This window comes from Eublepharis macularius, chromosome 8, assembly GCF_028583425.1.
Source record: "Eublepharis macularius isolate TG4126 chromosome 8, MPM_Emac_v1.0, whole genome shotgun sequence".
Taxonomy (NCBI): Eukaryota; Metazoa; Chordata; class Lepidosauria; order Squamata; family Eublepharidae; genus Eublepharis; species Eublepharis macularius.
The window spans coordinates 68382932-68403538 of NC_072797.1; the positions used below are offsets into that span (position 1 = coordinate 68382932).

At 42.4% G+C, this 20607-nt stretch overlaps 1 long non-coding RNA gene and 2 other non-coding genes across 3 annotated transcripts; all 3 read left to right on the top strand.

Annotated features, from left to right (window-relative positions):
* Nucleotides 1–8626: 8626 nt before the first annotated feature.
* On the top strand, nucleotides 8627–20352 carry LOC129335086 (uncharacterized). Its single transcript, XR_008597568.1, has 4 exons — nucleotides 8627–8715; nucleotides 12523–12579; nucleotides 17867–18026; nucleotides 19490–20352. It is a non-coding gene; the product is annotated as an uncharacterized LOC129335086 (long non-coding RNA).
* Nucleotides 10410–10545, top strand: LOC129335253 (small nucleolar RNA SNORA13). The gene has a single exon (XR_008597595.1). It is a non-coding gene; the product is annotated as a small nucleolar RNA SNORA13 (small nucleolar RNA).
* LOC129335252 (small nucleolar RNA SNORA13) lies at nucleotides 12646–12773 on the top strand. Its single transcript, XR_008597594.1, has one exon. It is a non-coding gene; the product is annotated as a small nucleolar RNA SNORA13 (small nucleolar RNA).
* Nucleotides 20353–20607: the final 255 nt, after the last annotated feature.

A 20607-nucleotide genomic window follows, 5' to 3' on the forward strand; every position in this document is an offset into this window, starting at 1 on the left:
GTACCAAATCATGGCTCAGATAGAATTCTGTGTCTGTTGTGGGCATTGTACAGTAATCTTCCCACATAAGCACATACTTAAATTAAAATAAACTGTCTTCTGCATGAGAAAAGCAGGAGCAGATTCATACTGCTATGTCCATCAGGCATTCAAGCTTGGCAGCTAACCAGAATTGCTGGCATTCCAAGTCAGTGACTAATATGCTGGACAGAGTTGCTTTTTAAATACAGAGCTTTGTGGCCAGCGAGCAATTCCCAGGTCTGTTTGTTTCTGTACTTTTCAGTAGACAATGAAAAATGACTCTGAAACCTGATGTTATTTAAATAAATTAGGAAGATTATGAGCCTTTCCACACAAACCATTCAACATGCAATAAACACACACTTGTTTCTTTACCTTTTATTTGCATGGACCTTGTATCTTATATCAAACATACTTGCATTATAGGAATATGATATTTTTCACACAAACCACAGTATTTGGCACCTGGAAAGCAATCTTTCCTCAGATAATGCATTCATCACTATTGAGACTGTTATGGTGGAACTTCATGTTACAAAGGAAACCACATGGTTCCCAACATGTTTCTCTTGAAATGCTAATGCAGTGTGTGTTAGCTAAGCAAATGCAAGTTTGGGAACACATATTTGCATGTAGATAATGAGATAAACCTATAAATCTGCCCTGATTTAGGGGAACCTACCAGGCCTACCTATGTAAGTAAACAGGGTAGCTAAAATCGGTGCCCACCTGGCCTGAGAAGCTTTAAGCAAGTCAGGGAATGAAATGGGTATTGGTGATTTAATTGGTGATGAGAGACATGATCTTCCCCATTGTCCCTAGCCCACATTTTGTAATCAAATTGATTTTAAAGATTTCTTGAAAACGATTCTCCACTGTACTATCAGAAATAGTTATATTTCTTTTGGTAGCAGGGTTACTTAGTCATAAGCATTTTCCCAACACTAAGGCAACCAAATTGTAGAAAAGATTGAACTTACAGTTTACTGAGGTAGATTCCATTCATGGCAATAACTTGCAGCAGAAAGAGTTCTAGTCTAAAGAGTCACTTTCCCTATTATATGATGGCTAGTTTTTCGAGGCTCCAAGTGGGTATGTGGAGAAGGTCTCCATGGCAGGAACTCTGAAGAAAACATCCTTCTCCTTTGGAAGGCCACGAGGCAAGAAGAAAAAAGAGATAGAGGAGGAGGAGTGAGGAGGAATTCCCACCTTAGACAAAGAAAAGCAGCTTACTAATGAGAGAGTTGCACATACACAGAGAGACATGCAGCACCCCCCCCCCCAACATCCAAGGCATGCTGAGTCGCCTATTCCATCATGTACAACTCAAGGGTATCATGACATCTGCTGAACCAGCCTCAGATTATCAGAGGACAAACCAGATTAGCTGGAGGAAGAGATGGGGACACTGAGGTGGATCAGAGGGCTTGGGGAGGCCCCAGCATCACACCATTTACCTCAGAGTTAAAGCTCCTTGTTCTCCAGCCCACACCCCAAGAGCCTGCAGTTAAGACCTTGTCACTGAGACACTCAGCTAGGATTGCTAGGTCCCTCTATTCTCCCATAGGGAGGTTTGGGACCTGGCAGTTACCTTCTCCTGGACTTGTTCAACTCTTTGTGCATGCACAAAGCATGCACATGCTCCAGCAGTTGGCATCACTTCTGTAAGTGATGTCACCATGCCACCTGCATGGCGACATCACTTCCATAAGTGACATCATTGGGCCAGCTGTGCGAGCGCTTCTGGCAGTCTGATTTCTGCCAATTTGGGACCCAAATTGGCCCCAAACAAAGAAATGCTCCCACGGGTGGCACAATAATGTCACTTATGGAAGTGATGTTGCCACGATGGTAGGGAGCACATGCACGGCACGTGCTCCTGAGGTGCCTGCCGGTGGTGGGCAAGCTCTGGGAGCCTGCCTCCTCCCACTGATCACCCAGCGATTGGTGGACAAGGGGGCAAATCCCTGGGAGTTTGCTGCCACTGGTGGGCTCCTGGGAACCCTACACCCAGCGCTTCCAGCTCCCAAGGCTGTATTTCAAGACACTGCAGTAGAAATAAGGTTGCTAAATGCAGGTCGGGAAATTCCTGAAGATTTTGGCAGTGGAGTCTGAAGAGGGCAGTGTTTGGGGAGAGGAGGAACCTCAGTGAGGTATAATGCCATAGAGCCCAAAGCAGACATTTTCTCCAGGGGAACTGATCTTTATGGCCTGCAGATCTGTAGTAAATCCAGGAGACTTCCAGCCACCACTCAGAGGCTGAAAACTTTAGAAGACTTCACCACCAGGAGACATTCTAGATCTAGTGGGGGAAACAATGGGAAACTCATGCCCTCACTTTTACTGCTGCCCAGTGCAGCAGTGTGAAAATTGTAGGAGAGGAGGAACCATCACAGCAACACCATGACATCACTTCTGTTCGCATAACAGGATGTGATGCCATCCATCACTGTGACACTCTAGAAATCCCCCAAACCCTATAGTTGTCACAGGTCCCCCTGGATGCCAGGCAGCACTGGGCCATTGTTCATCCATGCAAGCAAAAAGGAGACATGGGGCAAGCTACAGCATGGTCAGAGTCTGGTCCATGGTTCACGCATAAGAGCTATGAAGACAGACCATTGCTCCAAGGGACTACATGCTTTGCAAGATTCTTGCTCCAAATAAGCCAAGGTAAAATGAGACCCAGGTGCTGCCTTGAGAGCAAGGTGGTCTGTTTCTCTCTCAAGCTATTTAATCCTTGAGCTAGTGTGTCAGGCCTCAACTCTTGTGCTCTGACTCCAGCACCTGAGTCTCACATCCAAGATCCAAACATCAGGCTCCAGACCTAGATTCCAGACTACACCAAAAGTTTCTGTTCCTAGAAGACCCTCCTTGCTGTGGTGCCTGGAGTCAGAACAAAGGGTCATCCAGTCTGTGGAATTTTAAAATGAATTGTTTGGTTCTCTGGAAGCTGTGTGCTCTTTCACTTGCCACACTATAATACCTCTAGCTAAGTTTTTAAAAATCTATACAACAGTATGGCTATCTCCCCTGACAATTAACAAGAATGGAACATAGCACTGCTGTTGAAGAAAGGGGACTCTGCTTGATTGTGCACAAATACATTAACATACAAATATTCAAACTACCCCAAAGATCAGCCAGAAAATATAGCCAGAACTGCTTAATACTCTGAGCATTCTCTAGTAGAAACCCCTTTCTCTTTAGTCCAGCATCTTGAACTTCCTTTCAGTGCATAAAGCCTTGCTCTCACAGCTATTCAAGCCCTCTATTATTTTTCTGAACTCTGAAACAGAGGGATGTAAATTTATGCCACTATTTATTTATTTAAAGGTAAAGGTAGTCCCCTGTGCAAGCACCATGTCATTATTGACCCATGGGGGGGGACGTCACGTCACAATGTTTTCTTGGCAGAGTTTTTGTTAGAGAGTGGGTTGCCGTTGCCTTCCCCAGTCATCTACACTTTACCCCCAGGAAACTGGGTACTCATTTTACCAACCTTGGAAGGATGGAAGGCTGAGTCAACTTTGAGCCAGCTATGTGAACCTGGCTTCCGCCAGGATCGAACTCGGGTCGTGAGCAGAACTTGGGCTGCAGTACTGCAGCTAACCACTCTGCGCCATGGGGTTTATTATTATTTTATTTATGTAAAGATGGACAATTCATGAATGCTGAGGTCAAAATGATTTGGAATTTGATAGCTATTACCTTACCTCCCATTATGACAGAACTGTCTATTGTACATAACCATTTAAATACAGGTTTAGAATTTCCCACACTAATAATGATGATATAAAATGGCAGATGAGGAAATGGGGAAGAGCCTGCTAGCTCACTAATATTTTCAATCTTACCTCACTGAACAATGAGAGGAAGGTGAGGGTGGAAGCATGTGAGCCTCATGGTCAGATGTGTACCCATCATGATCAAAATTATAGTTTTTCTCATCTTAGAGTTAAGATAAATTCTCTTAATTCCTCTTGACCCATTCATATATTACACTAAAAGTAAGTTTTGATAAGTTTAATGTCCTAAATCCCTTTCAACTTTGAGGTGTTTTTAATGATGTAGCATTAGAGTGCACTTCTGTAATATGTACCATGTAAATAAACAGTTACCTACTATGTGGCAGCAGGTACCAAGTGGTAATTTGCTGTGAACTAGTTACAATGTGTAGAGAGTAGTGTGGTACAATGTTTAAAATGACCAAGGCTGGGGAGATCTGGGTTCCATAATGATGCTTACCGGATTACTTGGGCCAATTACTTTTTCAACCTAAGTTATCTCACAGAGTTGTTGTGAGCGTAAAACGGGAAGAACAAGGTATGTACTCCCTAATGGGAGGGATAAAAACATGATAGGTAGAAAAGTGTCTTTGCTACCATTATTACACTTGTTTGGAAGCTCCTTTACATAAAAATTCTATACATTTCTGAATTTATGACACAATTTCCACACTTAATAGCTTACATGATACAGTTTTCTTGAGTTCATGATAGCAGAACATTATATGTGAAGCAGCCCTAAAAACAATTGACAATATTTCCCCTTGCCTCCTTTTCTTATTCTTTAGAATTATTAGACTGATGGAGACACCTAGTGGTTTTGCCATAGATCACCAAGATTATTTGGTCAAATGATCCATATAAGGCTGGAAGTTTCAGGCTTTCATTTGAATACTATGTACTTACTTGTAAGTAAGTCCTATTGAAGTTAGTGGGAGTTATTTTTGAGTAAACATGCATAGGATCAGGCTGCACACTACTAACATGTAAGTTCTGCTGAAATCAATACACTGGTATTTAGAGCCAGTTTGGTGTAGTGGTTATGAGCGCGGGACTCTAATCTGGAGAGCCTGGTTTGATTCCCCACTCCTCCACTTGAAGCCAGCTGGGTGACCTTGGGCTGGTTACAGCTCTCTGGAGCTCTGTCAGCCCCACCCACCTCACAGGGTGTTTTGTTGTGGGGATAATAATGACATACTTTGTAAACCACTCTGAGGGGGCATTTAGTTGTCCTGAAGGGCAGTATATATTATTATTATTATAGTTGTATCTCCTATATCTTCATTTTCAAAGACATTTGTAAGGAGATTTTAACCATATGATTTTAGCCTTAAGGCTCAATCATCGATATAATCTGCCTCAGGGTTGCTGAAATTTCATCAATTTAAAGGGGAAAAGAGGGTAATTTGGGGAGGGGGGGGGAACAAGGGCAAAGAGCTGTTAGTATCTTACAAACTGCAAGCTAGCCAATGATTTTTAAACTTATGTGTTGTCTTACCAGACAGAAAACTGTAGTAGCACAGGGAATATGAATCAGTGTACTATTTACTAGAGAAGAGCCCACAGAAGAGCATTTGCTTAGCATTCAAAAGTTCCATGTTAAATGGAGCAGTTAGTTGGTGATGTAAACGATCTCTACCAGAGACTCTAGAAAGCTGCTACCAGTCAGCTGTATCAGTCAACTCTAGGAATTACTGAAAACTCTATGGTTTTACAATAGAGGTTAGACCAACTCCTAGAGAGGAATGACATCACCTCTAGGTTTCCTGGAAGTGTCATCACTCTGTCAGCAGACAGCTTTAAAAAACATGTTCTCCCACCATTTCTCTGAGCAGTGGCAGGAAAAGCCAGACAGGGGTGTTTGCTCCCTCACCATCAATTGTGGAAACCCAACAGAGTAGACAATATGAACCTTGACAGAACAATCAGCGGTCTGATTCAGAATAAGGCTGCTTCATGTGTGCATGACGTGTACTCAAGCTGAACTTGTTCAGTGCCATAAACTAAACCAAATGATTCACACATAGTAGCAGCATCTTTTTCCGTGGTTTATACTATAAAATTCAATATCTGACTCTATTGTGGTACAGGTCATGAGTTCCTAATATTAAAAATTAGAATAAAGCTGAAGAGAAACACTAAAAGAATCATAGTGCCAAAATATAATCTAAATAATATTCCTGAAAAAATTAAAAGCCATGCAAATAACAGATTTGCAATACTAAGTTTAATTGAACCAGAAGAACTATGAGCTAAAACCAGAGATATTATCAAGGAAGAATGTGCAAAGACTATTCCTGTAGCCAAAAAAAGGAGGAGCCTAAATGGATGACTGAGGAAACTCTTAAAATTGCTAGACAGAAAGCAAAAAGTGACAGAAATAGAGTCAGAATTCTAAATGCAGCTTTTCAGCAACCTGCATGCAGAGACAAAGAAATCTAACCAGTGTAAAAATATAGAAAAGAACAACAAAAAAAGAAGAATGAGAGATCTGTTCCACAAGATCAGGGAAATCAAAGGGAAATTCAAACAACGGCTCGAGATGCTGAAAGATCAACACAGAATTACAGTATCTGACAGGACAAAATAAAGGAAAGATTAAAACAATACACTGAAGAACTATATAGAAGAGATGGAAGGATGACAGTTACCTTCAAAGACTAATCTTCTGATGAAGAACCAGAAATCTTAGAAAGTGAAGTGAAAGCTGCAAGAAAGTGAAGTGAAAGCTGCAAGAAAGTGAAGTGAAAGCTACACTCAAAGCACTTTGGAGAAACAATGCACCTGGAGTAGATGGCATACCAATAGAGCTACTTCTAGCTACAGAAACTGAGTCCAACAAAGTCTTAACAAGAACCTGTCAACAAATATGGAAAAGAAAACAATGGCCTACAGTCTACATTCCAAATTCTATTCCTTGGCTCAAGCATAAACCAAAAGGAAGGCTGCAACCAAAAAAAACCCCAACAGATGAAGATTGAGTCTTTGAAGTGCTGCAGGGAGGGAACTAGAAAACATACAAATGTCTCTCTGGGGACCAAGATCAAGATAATTCAAACTATGGTATTCCCCATTACTATGTATGGATGTAAAAGCTGGACAATGAAGAAACATGACAGGAAGAAAATTGATTCATTTGAAATGTGCTGGATAAGAGTTTTGCACAGATGGCCAAAAACCAAAGTGGGTTCTAATCACATCAAGCCTGAATTCTCCCTAGAAGCTGACAAAATCGAGGCTATCGTACTTTTGTTACATCATGAGAAGACAAGATTCTCTGGAAAAGTCAGTAATAATGAATGCAGTAGGAAAAGAGGAAACCCCAAAATGAGATGGCTTGGCTCACTAAAAGAAGCCAGGTCCTCCAGTTTGTAAGATCTGAGCAAGTCTGTTAATGATAGTAAGTTTAGGAGGTTGCTTATAGGGTTGCCTTAGGTTGGAGGCGACTTCGCACACGCACACACAAACACAGTCTAACCAAAATTAGCAAAATATGGTTATTTCTTATATCCTCACACATTTTATTTTCTATATACATCTTAGTAAAAAGTTCTTTACAATGAACATCTATACCCATCAAGTTGTATTTTCTAAACAGGTATTTTATAAATAAAAAATGTTAGCTTACCAACTAGCTGCTTAAAAAGATATTGGATTAGTCTATTGGCAAATTTAGGTATTCAGTTATTTAATCCACCTTAGGGAGTGCAATGTTGGAATGCCATACATTAGCTGGGGAAACAGGAGAGCTCTGAGCAAACAGTGCTTTCCAATGCTAAACAGTATTTAGCTTAAGTATGTATGAACATGTGCAGACAGCAGCTCCTTCCAGCACTACTTTCTGTTCAGATCCAGTTGGCATTCTACACAGGATCCAGAAGTGGCCACAAGACAAAAGCTTGAAACATCTTTTTTCCCCTCCCTTTTTTATCATGCAACCTGACAAAGAATTCTAAAGAACTTGAAAGCTGGCAGAGTGGTTGGTCTTAAAACAAAACATAGCTTTTAAAATTTTTGCTCTGGATCAACATGACTACGTGCAATATATAATGATATGCAGACTTGATACTGTTGATCTCGATAGGGACTGGAGGTTGCTCGCCTCATCGTTCTGAATGGATTGTTTAACTCATTTAACTGCATCTTTTGTTCGTATTTGTTTTGTGATAGATCACAACTCGACCTAGCTTTCTGACCTCTGCTTGTTATATTTCCCTACTCGCGTCTAGGATTGCCAGTTCTAGGTTGGTAGATTCCTGGGTATTTCAGGGCAGAGCCTGGGGAGGGTGGGGGCCTCAGTAGGGTATAAGGCCATAGAGTTCACCAGAGCAGCCATTTTCTCCAACGAAACTGTTCTCTTCAGCCTGGACGGTCCACGTCCAATAATATTAAATATATCTATTAACATTAAGTAGGTCACTGTAATCAAATACATTTTTAGTGCAAGAAGAAAACTAAATTTGTTGAATGAAAAGCAACCTCCCAGGCACCAAAATTAGAAGGACTAGTGGGGGCATACAAAAGAACCACACGAGGCTCTCAATTCCCCACAGTGAGCGCCAGTGAAACAACCGCAGGCAGCTCTCGTCGGCTCAATTTGACCATAGTTGCATAAGCCTCCCTCCCTTTTGATGCTTCCCTCTGGATAGGAAAGCGCAGTTAGTATTCCCCGTGTCGTTCTCTTAGCTGTGGGATGGAGGAAATCGCGAGCGTTTGGAAAAACTCGTGCCTCCTCCCAGGAAGGCGTTGGTATTTCCCCGGATGTACAACGAAAAGATGTCGTCGTCGTCGGCCCTCCCCCCCCCCTTTCTAATAATAATGGATTGTCCCGACGCGGAGCACCTCGGGAGCTGAGCAGAGAGGGGCGGTCTCTTTCCTCGTGGCGCGGTTGTAGGTGGCCGTTGAGGTAGGTTGCTTGTAGGCGCGTGAGGTGAAAGTTGTAAAACGGGGAGCCCGTGACTTGCTTAAATCAACAGCCAGTGAGGTCAATGAGCCGCACGTGCAGCCTCTGGGCTCTTCGCTCGTTATGACGCTCGTAAGAGCCTGCGACGAGTCCCCCCCCCCGCGACAGTTGAACAAGGTGATAGAATGAGGGGGGAGGGGTGGTTCTTGTGTAAGCATTTTGTGGGCTTTGATCAACTAATACGGCTCTAGTATATCCGTGATAGGCGATATTCTAGCCTGGTTTCCTGCTTGGAGACAGGCTTTTGTGCGGATGATTGTATAAAAGTAATAGAGCCAATTGTCCTGAGTAGACCCATGCCTCCCTTAAGGCCTGTCTTCACGTGGAGTGGCTGAGTGTGGAGATGGTTAAATGGGCTGCACCACTTCAGGATGTAGGCAGTAGATCTCGCTTTCCCTCCCGCATGTTCCCGGACATTAATAATTTCCTGTAAATGGGAAGCCAGAACCGTGAGCCAGGCTAGGTTTATGGACTTTACCTGCATCCCACCTTTCTTGCTGATTATTGGCAGATGCCAAAATCTCTCCTGATGCGGGAGTTTCTACATAAGAAAACTTTTAAAATGTGCCTGCCTGCATGGCCCGTTCTATTACCTCGTTATGCTGTATGTGTAAGTGAGGTTTTAAGCCGATTTAGATGAAATGCTGGTGAAGCAAAATAACTTATGTCACTTTGCATTCGCAGAAATTCCTTTAAACGGAACTGCCACGTGTACAAAGCACACCTATACAATGTGTGCCTGCTCTGTCAGGCTCTGGCCTCCCAGTTAAGCATACACAGCTGCTTTACATGAGTGACATCCTAATTTAAATGCCTGCCATTTGGAGGAGGGCAAGGAGCTGTTCCAGTTGGCAGCAGAGGATAGGACTCGAGGCAACGGGCTTAAATTGCATGTAGAAAGGTGCTGGCTGGATATAAGGAAAAACTTTTTCACAGAGTAGTTCAAAGGTGGAATCAGCTGCCTAGGGAGGTGGTGAGCTCCCCTTCACGGGCAGTTTTCAAGAAGAGGCTGGATGAATATTTGTCAGGGATGCTTTAGGCTCATCCTGCATTGGGCAGGGGGTTGGACTAGAAGGTCTGTATCGTCCCTTCCAATTCTGTGATTCTGTCACGCTGTAGAAATCTTTTGTCTTGCCAGCATTATATTTATTTATTTTCAATTTTTATTCCGCCCTCCCCACATTTCCAGCAGGCTCAGGCTTTAGTTTGGTGTATGCATGCAGCAGAATGAGCTGTTGGAATGGGTAGTTTCACTTCATATTTTAAGCTTCTTGAAGGCAAAAAGCTTAGAAGCATAATATAGCTGGGATAAAAAGATCTAGCGCAGCCTATTCCCTGCTGTTGAAGGCTTTTATGTGTAGTATTTTAATGTAAGGGAGAGTGATTTGCCCCTTCCCAAGTAGCAGTTTAAATATTTACTTATATATTCATACACACTTTTTCCCTCTGTTGGACCCAAAGCAACAAAGTATCTTCCCCTCCATTTTATTGGAGGTAGTCATGCTGAGTAAGTAGTGCAAGGTTACCCAGCAAGCTTCCACAGTGTGGTCAGTCAAAGAGTTACCCATAGCTCTAGTGGCAGGAGGGTCAATGATTCTTTATGTGGGTATACAGTATGCATTTTTGTTTGTGTCCCTGGCCTTCAGTGTTGCCCGTTCATCTTGGTTGTTAATGAACGTGGTGTCTGAGAAGGCACAAAACAAGCTTCCTATTGCAGCTATTTCTCCATGGTAGGAGTTGTTCTCTGCCAGGGCTGCTGCATGTGGGACAATACCAAGGAGTGTCTGTCTGCATTTTATGTTGAAGGAAGAAGGAACTTTAGAAGCTGTACCATTTAAAATTAATTTATTTAATTTGATTTATACCCTGCCCTCCCCACAAATGGGCTCAGGGCGGCTAACAACATTCATAAAATACAGTTAATTAATCACAAAACCATAAAATCAATAATAATCTTTAAAAAGTCATTAAAATAGTCCAGGCACAGACTATTTAAATAAATATTTGGGAGTCTGTATATGGGCGTAGTAGATGGCCGAGGGCAGCCCCAGAAAAGGTGGTGGTCTTAGATGGAAGAAGAGGGACACCCGCTGGCACTCAGTCAAAGGCCTGGTGGAACATCTCCGTTTTACAGGCCCTGCAGAACTGTAACAGGTCCCACAGGGCCCAGATCTCCAGCGGGAGAGCATTCCACCAGGCCAGAGCAGAAAAAGTCCTGGCCCTGGTTGAGGCCAGACAGATGTCCTTTGGGCCGGGGACCACCAGGAGTTGCTTGTCTGCGGAGCGCAACACCCTGCAAGGGACATAATGGAAGAGGCGGTCCCGCAGGTATGCAGGTCCCAGTCCAAGAAGGGCTTTAAACACCAAGGTTAACACCTTGCACTGGTTCTGGAACTCCACTACGAGCCAATGCAGCTGACACGGCACAGGATGAATGTGTGCTTGGATTGGCGTTCCAGTAAGGACACGTGCTACTGCATTCTGGACCAGCTGTAACTTCCGGGTCAGGCCCAAGGGCAGCCCAGCGTAGAGTGAGTTGCAGTAGTCTCGCCTGGAGGTGACTTGCATGGATTACTGTAGCCAGGTCCTGGGCCAAAAGATAGGGTGCCAGTTGCCTGGCCTGTCAAAGATGAAAAAAGGCAGACCTGACAATGGTCGCAACCTGGGCCTCCATTGGAAGTAACATCCAAGGTCACACCCAGGCCCCTCACTGTTGGTTAGTGCTTTTTCCTATGGAGAGGTCTAGTTGGTGAACAACTTTGTTCCTTTTTCTAACTTAAACTGGCCAGCTGAGACACAGATTAATCTTGTCAGATGTCTTGGACTTTTTACAAGTCACACAGGCCATTATGTGTGTTGAATCTGTCTCCTAGCCTAATTATTGGGGTGGTTCCACTTGTAAAGCCTCAGCGTTATTATATACTACTATGCAGACGAGTCTCTTACTTAGATCTAAGGAGCTAGTGATTCTTTAGCAGGGTTGCTGTGGAGAGGGGGAACTAAGACAGAAATCCGTGGGTCAGGTTACTCAGTTGCCCCGTTTTGCTCTCATGGGAGAGTTAAGGAAGCAGCTGGCACACTGGGATGTCTGTACCCATGAGGCTTCAGCAACAGCTGGAAGCCTCGTTAGGATCCATATTCACTGTCTTTAACCTTTGGCTTAGCCAGAAAGCCACACACAAGTGCTCTTCTGCAGCAAGAGAGTACGTGCTAGGTTTTCCAGGTAAGTAGAAGGATAAAATGAAAAAAATCTGGATTTTTAGAGTTAGTTTATTTTTTGCATTTTGGAAGTTCCTTGTCTGTTTAGCTTGCCAAGTAAATCCTGCTGAGATCAATGGGGTCCCTGATTTTGTCCTCGGGCAGCTCTCTGCAGTCCTGCTGTTTATCAGGAATAGTGTTGCATATGCACTCCATTATAGGCATTTTGTCCTAGTCTTAAGGATGAGTAATTCATAGTGAAGCTATGTAGTTTCTCAGTCATATATAGTGGCCTGCTACTTAGCACCTACTCTAGACAACCTCCCATACCTGATCTGCAGTCGCTCTGGGAAACACAGCTTCATGTAGTTTTTTAAAGATGTGCTAAAACCACTTTTGTGCATTTGGCCCCTTCCAGGCTCACATTAAGTAATTGATTGCAGCTGAAATATTTATTTTTGATTGCTTTAATGGAAAACATTTCCTAATGGTACTGAACTATTTGTAGCAATATTGAAAACGGATTACTTCGTGGTCCTTTTGTTTTTTCAGACGCAAGCAGAGTCCGTGCAAAGTTTTGGATGGCAGATGTTATGTCTCAGAATATAGGTAAGCTTCAAGATTCTGGGCAGGCTGAATCTAGTTTCTAATTTTTAGCTGACTGTCTTTTAACTTTGCCTTTGTGTTGCCCATTCATTACTTTCTTCAGTGAATGTGGTGTCAGAAAAGGCATACAGTAACTCTAGCTGGTATGTGTTTAGGAGGTGGTTATGTACCTTCTTTGCATTTCAGCCAGAACATACTCCTACGCAGAAGAACTACATTCTCTGCCGTGAGCAAGTGGCAAAGGTGGAGTCATTATCGATATGCAAGGTTTGCTGTGTAGAATGAGACTTGAAAATTAAGGGACGCTCTGGTTCTAATCTGTGCTTTAAGACAGCACAGATATTTCAGTAAAGAACAACCTACTCTGAACCCAGCACTATCTAATGTAATTAAGTCTACATCATATCCTGTATTTCATTTGGAGGCTATAGGCTGCAGCTTTGGGGGGAGGGTGTTTTCCATCATGCCATGAAATTATTAAATTTTCACTCCTAATCCACCAGAGAGAGGGAGGTGTCTTTTTTTTTGTATTAAACCTCCAGCCTGTTAAGGAAAACTCAAAAACTTGTTCACTATGTTTTTTGTTGGTCCTTATAAAGATTACTTTGTTCATCTCCAGGATAATACATTCCACAGTCATCTTAGGTAGTGTGTTCCATTGTCAACTACTCTTACTTTTTCAAAGGACATTGATTTGCTGTTTGGATTGGGTAACTTTTTAGTATTCATATGGACAGTAATTCCCCAAAAACTCTTACTGTTTATCAGACTCAAATCCTTTAGGCCCTGTACCTGTGTATTTTATCTAGCTAGCTCCTGCTTGATAAACTCTTACTTGACCTATGGGAGCCCTTGGAAGATGTGGAAGGGAGTGTTTTTTGTCAGGATGCAAATTTGGTAGCTTTGCTTCAGAACATCCAAGGGAGTCTTCAGCCTGATCTATTTCTATTCGTATGAATTCTGTTTCTGATCAGATGTGATGAGTTGAGTTCTAGAACCAGATGTTTGAAACTCAGGCTCAAATCCTTGTTCATCTGTAAAGATCAATGGTTGATGACCTTGATCAACATTCTCTGGCAGATGACTGAGAATAAAATGCTTCTTTGTGGTAGTTAACATTGATTTCAACTTAGAAAATATCAGAGTTGCAGTAGTAGGAAGAATGGGGCACCGTAGTAACATGTTCTCTTTCACTCTGCAGACAAAAAAAAGCTGCCTTGAAAGATGCAATTTTCTGTGCTTGAATCTTGTTCTAAAATCACAGTACGTACTTTGTTCAGAGATGCTGGCTAATGCTAATATGAAACTGTCACACCTGAAAACCAAGCACAGTGAACAGATGACAAAACCAATTGAGTTTTTCTAGCACAAATGTGACCAAATGAAACAATAGCAGCTACTGTTTGTTAAAATGGCTTCAACAGATTCTGTTGGGCTGGAAGCATCTTTTGAAGTAGCTTTATGAAAGCTAAGAATAAGAAACCTGATACTATAGCCAAAGACCTAATTTTGCCATCTGCTCAGACATGATGAAAGCAGTCTTGGGAGAGCATACAGTGAGAAAGATGTGGACCATTGCTCTCTCAGATAATACCATTAGTCATAGAATTTCTGCAGTGTCAAATGATGTGAATGAACAATTAATCAATATATTGAAAACCAGTAAGTTTGCAGTACAGTTGGATGACTCAATGGAAGTTGCAAAACGTTTGGACTGATTTAACTGTGTTCATGTTACCAGTGATGGAGCAGCAGCAATGACCAGGCAGCATTCAGGGATAATACAGCAAGTAAAAAATGTATCTCCCAATGCTGTATCTTGTCACTGCTTAATACATTGTGAAGCATTGATAACCAAAGAGTTAAGAGAAGTTCTTCATGAAGTACTTAACAATGCAGTACAAATTGTAAGCTTTATCAAAGCTAGTTCACTCAATGCATGAGTGTTTGATGTTTGTGTTCCAAGATGGGTTCTGAACACATACTTATTCGCAGTTCTTTGGCTGTCAAGGGGTGACATTTTACGGAGACTCTGAATTAAGACAAGAAGTACATGCATTTCCTTGAACTAGCAAATCATTTGGTAACACAGATTGGCTGGCAAAATTAGTGTACCTTGTTTACATGTTTGGTAATCTAAATGAATTGATTTTAAGTTTACAAAACAACATCTTCACACACGTAAACAGTGTCATGGCTTTCATGTGAAAAATGGAGTTTGGGCAGTTTGAGTTCAGGGAGCAATGGATATTTTCCTGTGCTTGACAGAATTTCTTATTTTACTCAATGATAAAGCAGATGAGGTTAAAACTAATATTAAGCCAATGCCCAGCCATTTCGATTAACTATATGGAAGAATTTTCCACTGTGTTTCTTCTGAAGAAACAGAGAAGTTTGAGCGGATGTGAAACTCATTTGCAACCAGTGTCACAAACTGCACAACAGCTCATTGAACTATCACTTGACAGGCCCCTCAAAGATAAATTTCTGGAAGTGAGGTTAGCTAAATTTTGGCTTCATGTTGCTATTGAGCATCCTGAGCTTGCTGATGAAACAATATCAGTGGTGCTGTCATTTACTACTATATGGCTTTGTGATGCAGATTTTTCTGCAATGACTGCTATGAAGATGAAATACAGAAACAGGCTGTGCATCAGTAATGATCTGTGATTGTGTTTGACGACCATTAAGCCTTGCATTGATTTACTCGTTGAAAAAAATGTAAGCTTGGCCATCTCACTAATAGCAACCAAAACTGATTTGTTCCTAGTTCATCTAACTTTTCTTGTGTAATGTTTTTTAAATAAATCTTTATAGCTCATAAAGCTATATCCTGCAATCAGATGGTTGTGTTCTTACATTCTCATAAACAACACTGTGAATAATTTTGTAAGTGCAATTAATATTTTAACAAATTCCACATTAATAAAGATGTTAGGAATTTTTTGATTGGGTGCCTTAAGTAATGAACATTGATAGAAGCTGGAAAATATTTTGATATCAGTTTTAAAACATTTTAACAAAATGGTTTGGGCTTGATTCATATGCAGTTCATCACCTAACAACCAAATGAACACCACTTGTATGTGTTTTACTTATCAGTTAATTTCAGCAGATACAGAAAAAAAGTATACTGTGTAGGATTGTTAGCGAATATCACGATCTAATTCTAGAAACGGATTGTGAGTTTTTCTGTTGGTTATATGCCAACCATCTGCATTTAAAACAAAGTGTGGGTATCCTGGATTAGATGGAGTAGTCCTTAAGGTTGGAAAGTGCATACGTTTCCAAATATTGAGAACTGGGTTAGATATTTTAGATTTAGGCTGTTTTCACATGGTATGAGCTAAACAGAGAGGTTTTCCAAAGGGAGAGCAAGCACGACTAACACAAGAGCTCTCTCACTTACAGTATCAAATTGTATATTCTTCAGTGTATAAAGTGCTCAGTGCTTCAAATAAATAATACACAATTTTACCATCAATAATTACAAACTGTCAGAAATCATTACAGTGTCTCAAGAATACAACACACAATAAATAAGGTAAAATGTGGGGAGCCAACGGTCCCAAAATTGCCCAACAAACTGCTAGCTTGGTTTGTTTTGCACTCTCACCAGCTTTTTCAAGGGCAATAAGAACAATACGGATTGTTTCAGTCACCGGACGTACTGCCTGGGTTTTCTGACGGATGCCGTTTCCACATTCCCATGGAGACATTTGCTTGCGCTGGACTGTCCAAAGATTATGCCATTGTGCTTGTCAACAAATTAATCCAGCTTCTTGGGAGAAACGGGAGAACAACTAGGAAGTGCAATAAGTTACCTTTGAAACCTGCACGGACTATACCATTCATTGATTGCCGAGTAATGAATGAATTGTAACCTTATTTATTGTGTGATATATTCTTGAGACATTGTAATGATTTCTGACAGTTTGTACTTATTTATGGTAAAATTGTGTATTATTTATTTGAAGCACTGAGCACTTTATACACTGAAGAATATACAATTTGATTCTATAATTGAGAGACCTCTTGTTGTGTTTCCACATGGCGAGAATTCTCCATGTAGCTTTTGTTGTTGTTATGAATGCAAAAGCAGTTTTCTGCATATGTTCCTTTCCTCAGCCCTATAGCCACCATTCTTCCCCCACCCACCTTGTGCCACTGGAAGGCTTTTGGATTTAAAAAAAAATTCATTGCTAAATCACTATGCTAGGATGATGTTATAATGATCTACTGCTATTTTTTTCTAGCTCTGAATACCCTGGCTTTCATTTTTGAAATGTAAATCTCTGGACCTTTTTGTTGCAGAGATATAAAGAGGTCCTTTTGCAAAACAGCTGCAGCTCTCTAAAAAGGTTGTATCAAACCAGGTTTGGGAAGGATTGCATCAAAACAGGGAAACCTGGAAAATGAATGATTGGGGGTGATGTCTTGTGTATGTCTGGTCATGATCTTGCGAGGGAGTATCCCACTGTTTTGAGTCTGCAGGGAAGTGGCACTCTGCCAGCCTCGCACTTCTGCCTGGTCCCTTTGCTGCTACCATGCCTGCAGCATGGAAAGCTTGAGTCTTGCCTGATGGGGGTCCATTGGTGCTCTCTGAGGCAGGCAGCATGCTTGCAGGCTCTGGTAGAGTGGTCTCTGGTGCTGTGGGGGAGGCTCTGGCAGAGTGGCCTCTAGCACTGCTGGTGCCTTTGCAGCACCAGGTCCACCCTTACCCTGCTTATTCTCAGGCTCTTCCTCTGAATCACTGGCCTGGTCAGAGGAGGTCATGACACTTGACAACTCAGATGAGGTGCTTCCCCTAGCTCTACAATTGAGACTCAGACACAGTCAAACTCAGTTTTATAACCATTCTCAACTATCTCCAGAATTCTGGCATCTGCAGTGATAGATCTCCATCTTGGCATAAAGTGAGAGAGTTTGTCTCCAAACACTGCTAGTCTTCTCTAGTGAGAATATTTGCTTCTGACTTTGAGGTGGGTCTTTGGTGGCAGGAACTTGGCTACTCTGTCTTGTCCTGCCAAAGGTTTTCCTCCTTTAATTTTGTGTTTGAGGTGTGTGAAATGAGCAATGGGAAGGGAACTGCTGGTATTGGTGATGTGGCTGGTACCTAGACTGGCATCCTCTATAGTACTATTATCTTCCAAGGGTCCTGGAGCTCAGTTGTTATGCGGGAGGTAGAATTCCATGTAATCATTTTGAAGGTCCTTCCTCATCTGTCTTTTGAGAAATCAGTTTGGCCTTTAAATAGCCTGTCTTCAATTCTGTTCCATCTTTCTGCCAGCAGCACAGTGGAAGGTAGCTAGGCATGTCTTCCGAGGACTTTGGAAGATGCAAGGGCCCTTGTAGACAAGTCGACCATATTCTGTCCTGTGTCGATCTGCTGTTTAGAGAGATGGACTGCTGCCTCCTGGATGACTTTGGCTAAGGCTTTTTGATCCTGGGTAAGTATTCATTATATGCAGCCATTTTGTTCCATAAGAATATTTGGTAAGCTCCCATTATAGCAGAATAGTTTGCTGTTTTGATGATTAAGGGCCAAGGAGGTGTACATTTTTCTACCAACCACGTCTAGCTTCTTTACTTCCTTGTCAGCTGGCGTAGACTGAGATTCATGTTGATGTCTGGACTGCATTTTCTCAGTAACCAGTGATGAAAAAGGGGAGTGTGTAAATAAGAAGGCACAATTATCTACCTTACTTTTATAGAGTCCCTCTGTTTTCTTAGATATGATTGGTATCAATGCCAGTCTCTCACAGAGGTTGGTCATCAACTCCATGAATCTTTCGATTATAGGAAAGAAGATATTTGCCTGGTTTCTGGAGTACAAGCGCTGGAGGATTGTGTCCTTTGGTTTGGGTTTCGTAGAAGAGATATCTGTGTAGCCATCTGTAGCATTTATTTTACATATAAATGGAAATTATTGGTTGGTGAAACCGGCTCCCTATTTCCTATGGTCTCTTTGGGAGTAGGATCTGAAGGAATCCTCAGACTTCGGTTCAGGGCACACAGCTCCATTTTTTATTCTGTTTGGTAGAAGGCCATCGAAGCTTGTCATGGAATATTGTGAGATGGGCTATGATGGGCCTTTGATCATGTCAGATCTGAGAGGGATCCTACTGACTATGGGCAATAGATTTCCCCCTAGTCAGTGCTGCTTGGTGGAGGCATGCAGTGGGGGTACCAGGCAGAGCATCTATGTGAACAGCATTTCTGATGGGGCATCCACTTGTGGATCCAAAGAATGGGATACGAGCAAAGGTGAATCAGTTCACCTTCTTCCTCTGAGGTGTACAGTGATGGTGACTTGAAGCGAGCTGACGGAGTATGAGGACCTCAGTGACCTCCGTCATCCATACTTAGCTCGAGTTTGGAGGTCTTGTGATGGAGCTGGCTTTCTGCTTAGTAGAGTGCTTTGACTTCATTTTCACTTTTTTATTGGACAGCTCGGAGGCTCTGTGAACATGTCCACTTGCCTCCGTAGACCTCAATCTCTTAGGGTTCAGATTTGAATGTGATCCTCTTGGTATTGGAGTAGATGAAGGGGCCTTCAAAGCTGGCTTTGAGAGGTCTCTGGATCTGGAGCATTGTCAGCTCCAGATGAGTTTGAGGTGCTCGGGTTCAATGCGCTTGACTATGATTGACCAGGTCAATCTCTCAGCTCCGCTAAGGCAGATTTCACTGCCAGGCTTCTAGTACTGGAAAATGCCCTTTCCCATAGAACTGTTTTGAACCAGGTGGCTCTCTCAGTGCAGGTCTTAGGCGTGAAGACTTGGTGTTGCTAACACGAGCCTATGTTATGTTCTCCTCTGAGGCAAATAAGGCAAAACGAATGGTCATTTTAGTGTCACATTGCATGCACTTTTTTATCAGCTATGCTGTTACAATCTTTCTTCCTCTCTTGTAGGTGAATCACACAAGGGATACAAGAGGCCCAGAGATGAAGAGTTCACTACAATCAATCCTCTCCGATTGGTGGTGAAAGAGAAACTGAGGGTTGGGATGTCTCCTTTCCCAGAGTGCAGGCTGTTTGTGTAGGAAACAGCTGTGCAGAGCTCCTCAGCCCAGTCAGCTCTTAAAGTACATAGCCCAAGAAGAGCAAAATACATTAATTGCTTCTGTGGTGGGAAGCCCTGGGCACCTGAAGGAAGACGGCCAAAGGCTGTATGCTGAGAAAAAGCTGGAACTTCAGCAGCAGTTTAAACACAAACAATCAGGGATGTGAAGCCCTTTGCAGAATCCCACAGAATACAGACAAAAATCAGCATATGAAAAATCAGTGGGAGCGATGTTTTAACGTAATGCAAACAAATTAGTTTTACTGATGGTATTTGGACCCAGGTGCTAGTAGTCACATGTCTAACATTAGAGATTTCATCCTGTAATTAAATTGAAAGTGTGGATTTTCCTAGCCAATAGGCAAGTAAGGTGGGTTTTAGGAGCGAATTCCCCCCCCCCCCCCGGGAAAGAGAGTACAAAAAGTGCCTGCAGCAGTTTTGCTGGGCTACTGTGGCAAGTTCTTAGGACAGTTGGGACAGAGGATCATGGGTGCCAGGCTCTCTTCCCTCCTAGACACTGGGCGCCCATCTCAAGCGAGAGGTTAATCAGGTGCTTTGTAGTAATCCTTGAAGTGTCAGATAGTGGCAACTGCTTTTATTTTCTTTTGTACAGCTGCAAACCTTTGATGCAAAATCTGTTTTCCCTAACTTGTGTGCTGTTTATAACCTGTAGTTTTAGTAGTTCAATAAAGACCTTTCTTGATTAAGAAAAGTCGTGTCAGTCCTCAGTTGTGTCAGTGCCTGGTCACATTCCAGAACTCTACTCAGAGGCTAACCAGGTTCCCCAACAGCTGGAGGATGGAAAGTTGTGGTAGTAGTGGTGGTGCCCAGGAGAAACTAAGGATCAGAGGAAGGGACCTCCCCTTATCCATAACATAAGTTCATCTTCGTTCTTCTGTGCCTCCACACATGGGACTGCGCAGGCGCAGGCCAGCCGCCGGAGAATTTTCTAGAGCTTCCATGGCTC